The following is a 9,851-nucleotide window of genomic DNA, read 5'->3' as shown; positions in this document are numbered from 1 at the left end:
AAAGGAATTACTATCCAGAATCTTACAAAAACCTCAAAAGCTTACAATGATTTCAGTAATTACAAGAGAGTGATCATGTTATTCACTTTAGAATACTGATCCAAGCAATTAGTAATTCCTTTACTAATTATTTATCTAATTTAGAGTCATTACTCAAGTATTACCAAATCATACCAAACAATCAACATTACCCGTCTTTCGGATGAGACGTTAAACCGAGGTCCTGACTCTCTGTGGTCATTAAAAATCCCATGGCACTTCTCGTAAAGAGTAGGGGTGTAACCCCGGTGTCCTGGCCAAATTGCCCCCCTGGCCTTTGTCAATCATGGCCTCCTAATTATCACCAACCACTTGATTGGCTCTATAACTTTCTCTCCTCTCCACCTGTAGCTGGTGTGTGGTGAGCGCACTGGCGCCGCTGTCCTGTGGCTGCCGTCGCATCATCCAAGTGGATGCTGCACACTGGTGGTGGTTGAGGAGAGACCCCCCCCCCACATGATTGTAAAGCGCTTTGGGTGTACAACAATACACAATAAAGCACTATATAAATGCATCATTCATTCATTCATTCATTACTAGTGGTTTACCATGACCTTCACTTTTTGAATTATTTATAGATTATGCATTATTCATATTAATTATGAACCAGTTTACAGTAGTTCTAGTGGTTTACCATGACCTTCACTTTAGAATTATTTATAGATTATGCATTATTCATATTAATTATGAACCAGTTTACAGTAGTTCTTGGGGAGCTATGGAAAAATAGTAGTTCCTGATTAACTAATAGTGAACTACCATTAAGCATGATTATTTACTAATTCATTAATCAGAGTTTCTTGTTAGTTACTAGTAGTAACTAGAGTGCTAATGTTGTGTTACACATGTGTTCTTGTGTAGTTATTCATTAATGATGGTTTAGTATTCTAAAGTGTTACCGTTTTGTTATGTGATGCTGTTTAAACTATAAAAACCTTTCATCCCTAAAGTGTTAAACCATGCCCTCTCTAATGGACCCCTGCCATTGGCTCCAGCTGACAACAAGTTAATTACTTCATCAGACATTCTAATCAGTGGCAACAGAATTTAGGAACATTACAATGGATTTCCCAGAAGCAGCTTTCCTTTCATTACGGATGGTTTTGGAGGAACCGTCAGTACCTAACGTGTGTTTGTTTTGGGAGCGCTGCTCACTTTCAGGCTTGGTCATGAACCCTCCTTCCCTTCTACCCAAAGACACACATATTTTTTAGCTGTTTGTTTGTTTTGGAAAAAGACGTGTATAAGAGCCCTATAGGCACATACATGTATGTGATGCAGACACACAGGAACACTCAAACAAGCTTGTTGAATAACATGACATGACATAACACAATGCACACACACACTCGTGCACTCCACTCTCCTGAGGATAAAAAGTCAGTCAGTCATTCACCTCTGTGCCACCACTTATGTTGAACAATGGAGGTGTGTATTCAAGCAAACAGGACATCCTTATTTATCAGAAAAAAATTCACTTGCACACACACATACACGTTGTGTATTATGTACAGTGTACTGTGTTACTGCTGTACAAAGTAAAAAAAAAAAATAATGTATGCTTTTTGCACATACACCAGACTGCAAATATTATACAGGGACTAGTATTGGTCATATGTAGTCTTATATTCTGCTTTGTAATATCTACATTGTTTGCTACAGTTTATCTTAACAAAACGACACATTTCTAGAACCAAGTAAAGAATGTAATGTTTAAAAACCATCAAAGTTGTAAATAAAACAAAAATTATGTTTCACAAGAAAATACTATTTCAGTCTTTCCAGTTCTAAATTTCATGTTTAATTCAATGTGTTACCTGCTGTTTCTTTGTAGTTCTTAAGAAAATGTACTTACAATTTCTGAGTGAAAGTTGTTTCAAAATAAACTCACTAATACACCATTTTCAGTGTTCTCGTACCACATAATAAATAAACAAAATATAATAACCATAATAAACATCTGTTATAATGGTTTAATTATACATTTTATTATAACTAAATAAACAATTAAAGAAAGATCAAAGTGAAATTTTAGTGGCATTTTAAATTAGTTCGAAGTTTTATTGTTTTATTTTTCTTATTTGAATCTGATTCATTCTCCAGGGCTTCCTTTACTTCTCATTTAATGCTCAAGAATGAGACACATCCTTTTATGATAGCACATCTTCCTTGGGCGTACAACAGAAAAGAGCTCCATAAATACTGATGGAGATGTCAGAGACACCATAAACAGACGGTGAGGTGGCTGGTGTGTCTCTTCCTTTGAATAAACACTGGTGACATCTGAATAACCAAGGGAATACAGCACACAAATAGTTTATGTCTCTGTGTGCGCACAAAGTGCTTTATTTACGACAACACATCCCCAAAGCCAACCTGGCGGGCAACAGACTTATATATACACAGGACGAAAAACACACGCATCCGAAATATGCCACATACTATTTTAATAAACACACCAACTGTAGAACAATGCACAAACACTACTGGAATAGGATGTCAGAGTGTATGACTTACAGCAAAACAACTCAAGAGCTCCAAGAAAAAAAAAAGACTAGGCAATCCTATTAATAGGTGATGTATAGCTGCAGAAAGAAGGCGAGGGTGAGCGTGTGTGTTTGGTGGGTTTAACAGTAGACAGAAATTCCCACTGAAGAGATTTCTTAGAATAGACAAATGCCAAATGGCATAATCTTTCTCTTCCTTTTAGGAATAAATACTCTGAATATTATATAACTGAGCAATAGATCATCTTAAATGTATTGCCCTAAAGTCAGCTTCACATTAGTTTGAAGTCAACAGGAAATTATAGAGGTCAATTGTGTGAGGACAGCACTGTGCTCTTAAACTCTCTCTATATTTCTCTCTCTCTCTCACACACACACACACACACACACACACACAAAACACTGGTACAACTTCCCTTCTTTTCTCTCAGACTCAAGACAACATACACCTCTCTTATCTCCCTTTTCCTTTCTGTGCTCTGACCTTTGCCCCTTTTACACCTGTAGGCAGATGAATGTGTGAAGTGTTTGTCTCAGGCTGTCAATCTACAGGAAGACAGACCTCGTCATCAGCACATCTCAAACAAAACACCCAAACCCACTGAACTCTTGCCAGAAGAGAGACAGTCGGCTCACAGTATGTTAAAATGACTTCAATGCTAGCAGACCATAATATAATTTTTTACATAATCATCATATAATATGTCAGGAATAATGCAGTCAGGCATACATTATAGTAAAATAAGTTGCGATCAGGACCTTAACAAAATGGAGGCTTACTGTACAGCGAATTACCTCACTTTTTTTACATGGCTACATGGCCAAATAAATAAAGGGAAATGAAATATTGATTTGAGTTGAATTTACTTTCTTGGTGTATTTGTAAAGCCTGTGGAGAAACAGAACAAGAGCACAGCAATATAGGAAACAGGCTACTCAGTCAGTTACAGTATTCAATGCTGACAAGGACAAAGGTCATTATATAACAGTAAACATCTGTATGTTTTAATGTTTTTTTTTAAATCTCAAATTATTGATTTCAATTCAGAATTTTAACAACTAGCTAATACATTAATTGAAATACAGAATGTATACTAGAAAAGATTAAATAGAGATAATTTTATGTGAAATATAAATGCTGCTGTTGGAAGTGAATGTTTTAGTCTAAAGCAGTGATTCTCAACCTATTTTGGACTACAAGACCCGCAACTGTCCACAACAATATTCTTTTCCAGTTGTTTGTTATTTACTGGATAAGGGTGAAGGATAAGAATATATATTTTTCTAAATATTTTTACTACAGTTTCTACCCAATATTAATTATTATAAAAATAATAATTTGAAAAAAAGAAATAAAGTATATATTATTATAAAAATGCCCACAGAGATTTAAAGATTTACTAACTTACTTGACTTTTCAAGGTCTAGAAATCACAAAATGAGGCTTCCTCATATATTCAGGGGTTTCAAAAATGTGGAACATCTTCCTGGTTCTTCAAAGACAAAAAAATTTAATTAGAAATAGTTTGATTTGTAATTGTTGTGGTTGTGTTAAATGCTTGACTTGTCTTATTTTAAATAATTTTAAGTCAACCTGAGGCCCCTTTGGAAGTTTGCTGAGGCCCTCTATTGGACCCCAGGGCCCTGTTTGAGAAACTCTGGTCTAGGAGCAGATGAATTCCAAGGAATAGAATTTAATGAAATTAAGTTATTAAGGTTTAAAGATCGAACTAACAGAATAAAATCACTGACTTCAGTGCGTAAACACGAATGTTTACAGGAAACTAATGGTACAAAGATACTGAGGCCAATAAGCTTGTTAAGCCTTAATGGGCAATCTGGTTGGTTAATATGGTTCATTTAAACTTGATTTCATCTAGCTGATCAAGAGTAAGGTCAGCGGGAGGTTTGTATTTTGGGTGGTTCTTTTGTACTGTCCTTAGAACATTCTAGGACCTATTATTCAAGAATAAACTTGGAAGGGCTCTTATCCTGACAAAGACCTTTTGTTTAGTTGCCTTGGATGAATTCAAGAGGCTGAAAAATTGCATGTAAACAGACACTAACTTAAACACATACGCCATTTTCGTGACCTTTGACAGTCCACCTGAGAGCTGAGCACAGCCAAAAACATGTCTGTGACTTCGAGTCGTGTGTTAATTTATTGGGTCTCTAGGGTAGAAGGAGAAGGAAAGCCTTCCTGAAAAGAAGTGAGGAAAGAGAGGAACAGGGAGGACAGGGGAGAAGGAGAGAGAGCAAACGAGAAAAAGAAACAATAGCATGCATTCTGAAATATTGCATTGGGCGGTTGACCTCTGCCCCATCACACAGGACTTCATAGATATTTACGCAAACAGGCTCTTGCTTCATCAGCCAACCAGTCAGGAGGACGTCCCGCAGGAAACAGTAGCGTGGGTCTGAAACATTACAAAACTCAAGACATCAGGCACACACACACACACACACACACACACACATCACTACACTTAAAAACGTACAAAAACTAAACTGCCTCTACACACACAAGCCCATGTGTAAAGATACAGTTGATCACACAAAATTAGAGCAGATACACGTCATTCTCTTTTTTTTTCATATAGTCCATCACACTTTCTTTTAACATTAAAGCATACAGTTCACAGCAGAGGTTACTAGTTTGAGTCCCAAATGGGCCCGCCGAGGATGTTGACATTGTGTGCCCATAAAAATGTTGCATTAACAGGCGAGAATGGCTAGTTCTAATGTCTCTGCCCTTCCTTTGTTCACTGTCATTGCGCCTCAGAGCAAGGCACTTAACCCTTAGATGTCGAAGAGGCCTTCCTGCAGGCCAGTCCTGCCATTACTCATGAATGCAACCCAGCATGACAAGTGGATCAAAATATGTGTTACTGTGCAAATGTAATATTTAAAATAAGTATGTATTTCAATTGATATTAAGTAGTTATACCTAAAACCCTAAATTTAGTACTAGGTGATGGTTGTTATTTGTTCAATTGGAATGCTTTGCAATATCATCAAACACAGACAATATTTGATTATTGAAATCAACACCATGCTTTTATATATTTAAAATATATACATTTTTATTATAAATCGTATAATGTAAAAATATGTATTTAAATTAATATAATTCGTAATACCTGAAACCCTTACATTTTGTAAATGACGGTTGTGAAGTTTAATGTGTGGGGGAAAAAAGCTTTCTCGTTATAGTTTTATAGTAGCCTACAGCGAACCAGTTGCACCGAGGGGAACCGAAAGCTCTCCTGAGGTGAATTAATCTTTATAAAAATGATTTGTTTATTTTAACTTCTTTGAGTAGGCTACTGAATTGGCGCGTAATGACTGGGTAAATTTCCGTCTCCACTTCCTGAAAAGTGATGTATACTTTTTTCCTATATGGCGTTTAATAATTCCTACGATTTGGGATCTAATTTAACATGTTGTAATACTAGTGAAGTTCACAATGCAGGACGCTATCGGCGATTGGTCTCCGTTCAGTTACTCACAGTTACCGAGAAGAAAATGGATCTCTGGGACCATCTAGTGGGGTAACTCTCTTCACTGGAAACAGCAAGTCCTCTACAGGAGGCAGTTGAGATTACTTTAAGAATACGAAGTAAGCATATATCTTCTACAAAGATTACTTTGAAAAGTGTAGACTATCGCATGCTTCTACTTGTGTTGTCAAGAAATCTGTTTATATGTCAGGAATTTGCCGATGAGATGTAGAATTTAGCACAGTGAGCACTGCTGCTTCTACAAACATAAAGTGACAGTCTCTGATTTATCTAATTAACAGAAGCCATGAACCTTCATGGACAAAAAAAATCATCAGGAAGGATTATTAATTACATGTTAGAGCTCCATCTAGTGGTCTTTTGATGGTGAAAACTTAGTATCAGTGGTATGATATACCATGTCATTTTATCCCATTTTTTTCTTTCTTTTTTTTTTTGTTTAAAAATGTACACACACAAGAATGAAGACTTTCATATTAGTGGCTCAGATTAGGCTATTTGATTCCACTGAAGGTGTGTCACTGTCAACCACTTTCATGATATCACACGAGCTGTATCTCTAACTGTACTGAGCTAATAGGAAAATGTCTCTGCATTTATACCAACACAGTTTAAAAGACCACTGCTGAATAGGTTATTTTGGAAAATGATCTTAAAAGTAAAAAGCATAAAGGATCATTGCAGTAGCACATTAAGTCCATCGTATGTGGTCCACTGGAGGTTGCCTGACCATTCTCCTAATTTTTGAGTAAAACATTTTACAATTATGTTTATGAATTAAGTTGATGAGGTCTAAAACAGTGGTTTGCAACCAGAGGGATGGTGCCCACGAGGGGGTCTCAGAAAACTTACAAGGGGGAATTAATCATTCTAAAAATTACGTAGCAACCAACTTCACAGTTTTTGGACCAAACGAGATGGACTGGCTCTTGTGTAAATTTTGAATGTCCAAAGCAATATTTGTGAATTCATTGTCTTAAGGATATACTGTGTATAATTAAATGAATGAAAATATTGGATTGTGTTTGCATGGGTACTTCTTGTTGCCTTGGTTAATCATAAGGTGATAAACAGTCCTTGAGCAGCATCCTCATTAATCCTGAGCCACTGTGAGTTGGTTATACAGCTGCAGTAGCGTTTACCTGAGTGCAGGCGTGAAGAGAGACCATTGTTGGGACGGTTAGGGTCCTTAATGATTTTTCTGGTTCTTTTCCTGCACCTCTTGAATTAAATGATCTGTAAGGTAGAAAGAGTATCCCTGATGATGCACTCAGTGGAGCATTTCGATATCTGCAGGGCCTTGCAGTCCTGAGATGTGGTGTTTCTAAACTATGCTGTGGTGCTTACGTGAGAGAATGCTTGTGTTGTAAAAAAAATTGACCTTAATATCTAGTAACTTTCTCAGAAGTCTGAGATGTTGGAGGTGCTGCTGAGGTGGATTTTGTAGACAGATGTGGACTGAGATTTGAATAGTGGTTAGGATGGGGTGTGTAGCTTGATGAAGCATTCAGTCTAGAGCAGGAAAAGGCTTTTGGCAGCTGTGTATCGAAATCTTGAACTTAGGAAATAGCAGCAAGTGGACAAAACTGGAGCTATAATGTGACATAACAGAATTTATAGAGATTAAAAGAATAGATCACCTAAAAATGGAAATCTGCTGAAATTATACTCACCCTCACCCACCTGGGATTTTATCAATAACGATAATTAGATGAGCAGTTAAATAATTGTATTAGTATAATAGTGTTATTGTGCTGATATCTTAAGGACTACCGTGGACAACTGACTCCTAATATTCTTCATATTCTGTGTGGTCGTTCTGATCATTTCAGTCAAATTCTTAAATTGAATCAGTCAATTAGAATAATAAGTCATTTGGGCTGTTACCAAGCAAATGAAATCAGTATTGACAAAATTAATCTTTACAATGCAGAGAAAACACAGTAGCTGCATTAGAAAGGGGCATTTAGATGCATTTACACACTGTTTAATGCAGGACATGAATGCATTTAACCTGCAGTTACAAATGCATTAAAACAGTTTTGATATTTTAAACATAAAACGTTGAATACTGATATTTGAAATTATTAATATTATTATTTTTTTAATTAAAAGATATTTTAAATGTGAAATTAAAACTGTCAGTAGGTGGCAGCAAGTCACTGTTAGTAAGTGAGTCATTGCGACTGAACCGAATCATTTAAACGGTTGATTCATTCAGGAACAAAACACAATTGGAATTATATTTGATGGCGAAATAGAGCAAATGTCAATATTGTGTCTAAAACGTAAGTGTTTTAATATTAAATTATTGTTTATTGAACTGCTGTATAAAATCAATATCACATTTGTAATCATGCTGCTTTTTGGTGGAAAAAAAGTCAGTCTTCGCGTGATACTGATTAACTATGAAATGATAGCCTATAAATATATACATTTCTGCACCCATATCTTGAATTTTGTGATCATTCTAAATGCATTTTAATAAACTGATTCATGCAGTGAAAGAACGCACAGTGGTCTAACCTACTAGACTTCCTATTGTCTTAGCTAAAATTGAGCTAACTTACATGGAAGCTCTCATGAGTCATGGATGTTAGCAGCAAGTCAAATTAACTATAATTGCCTTTTGTCTTTTGGATAATTAGCTGTAAATTCGAGGCACAGGTAGCTTAGTCTGTTGTAGGTATGCTGGGGAAAAGTCATGTTTATGAGGTCTACTAATCTGCTACAGAGACGGCTTCTAGGAAAAATTCATTGGACTGGACAAAGTTTGCTATGTTTAAGTCCATGCTTTATTGCAAGTTAATGGGATATCCTGAGCAAAGCTGTGTAGTTCACTTTGTTATGAATTAGGGCTGGACGATATGGCCAAAATTTATATCACGATATATTTCTTAATTTCGGTCGATACGATATAATTCCGATATCGATATGAACACTATTAAAAAAGCCTCATAAAAACAGCCAAGAACGGCCACAACAGATGTCTGTACCTACAAACTTATGAAAAATTAATTTGCCAACTCTATGAAACCTACTCCTATAAAACTATATAATATTTTAGGGAAAAAATGGCGCAAATAAATACATGTTCAACTTTTATTGATATTTAGCCTTCATACAAAAAAGAAATGTGAAATCTAATCAAATAAATCTCAGACTCTCCTTATTAATATTAATATTTTTTACTTCAAACTGTAGGCTAACATACCAGTCAAAAGTTTTTGAACAGTAAGAGTTTTAATGTTTTTTAAAGAATTCTCTTCTGCTCACCAAGCCTGCATTTATTTGATCCAAAATACAGCAAAAACGGTAACATTTTGAAATATTTTTACTATTTAAAATAACTGTTTTCTATTTGAAAATATAATTTATTCCTGTGATTTCAAAGCAGAGCTTTAGCGTCATTACTCCAGTCACACGATCCTTCAGAAATCATTCTAATAATCTGATTTGCTGCTCAAAAAACATGTATTATTATGATGATGAAAACAGCGGAGTAGATTTTTTTCAGGTGTCTTTGATGAATAGAAAGTTCAGAAGAACAGCATTTATCTGAAATAGAAATCCTTTGTAACATTATAAATGTCTTTATCACTTTTGATCAATTTAAAATATCCTTGCTAAATGAAAGTAATAATTTCTAATATAAATTTTAAAAAGAGCTTTTGAATGGAATAGTGTATAATGTTACAAAAGCTTTTTATTTCAGATAAATGCTGATCTTCGGATCTTTCTGTTCATCAAAGAATCCTGAAAAAATGTACTCAACTGTTTTAAA

Source organism: Sinocyclocheilus grahami, unplaced genomic scaffold (assembly GCF_001515645.1).
Source record: "Sinocyclocheilus grahami isolate Dianchi unplaced genomic scaffold, SAMN03320097.WGS_v1.1 scaffold215.1, whole genome shotgun sequence".
Taxonomy (NCBI): domain Eukaryota; kingdom Metazoa; phylum Chordata; class Actinopteri; order Cypriniformes; family Cyprinidae; genus Sinocyclocheilus; species Sinocyclocheilus grahami.
The sequence above is the reverse complement of the archived record's forward strand: the minus strand, read 5'-3'. Positions refer to the sequence as shown.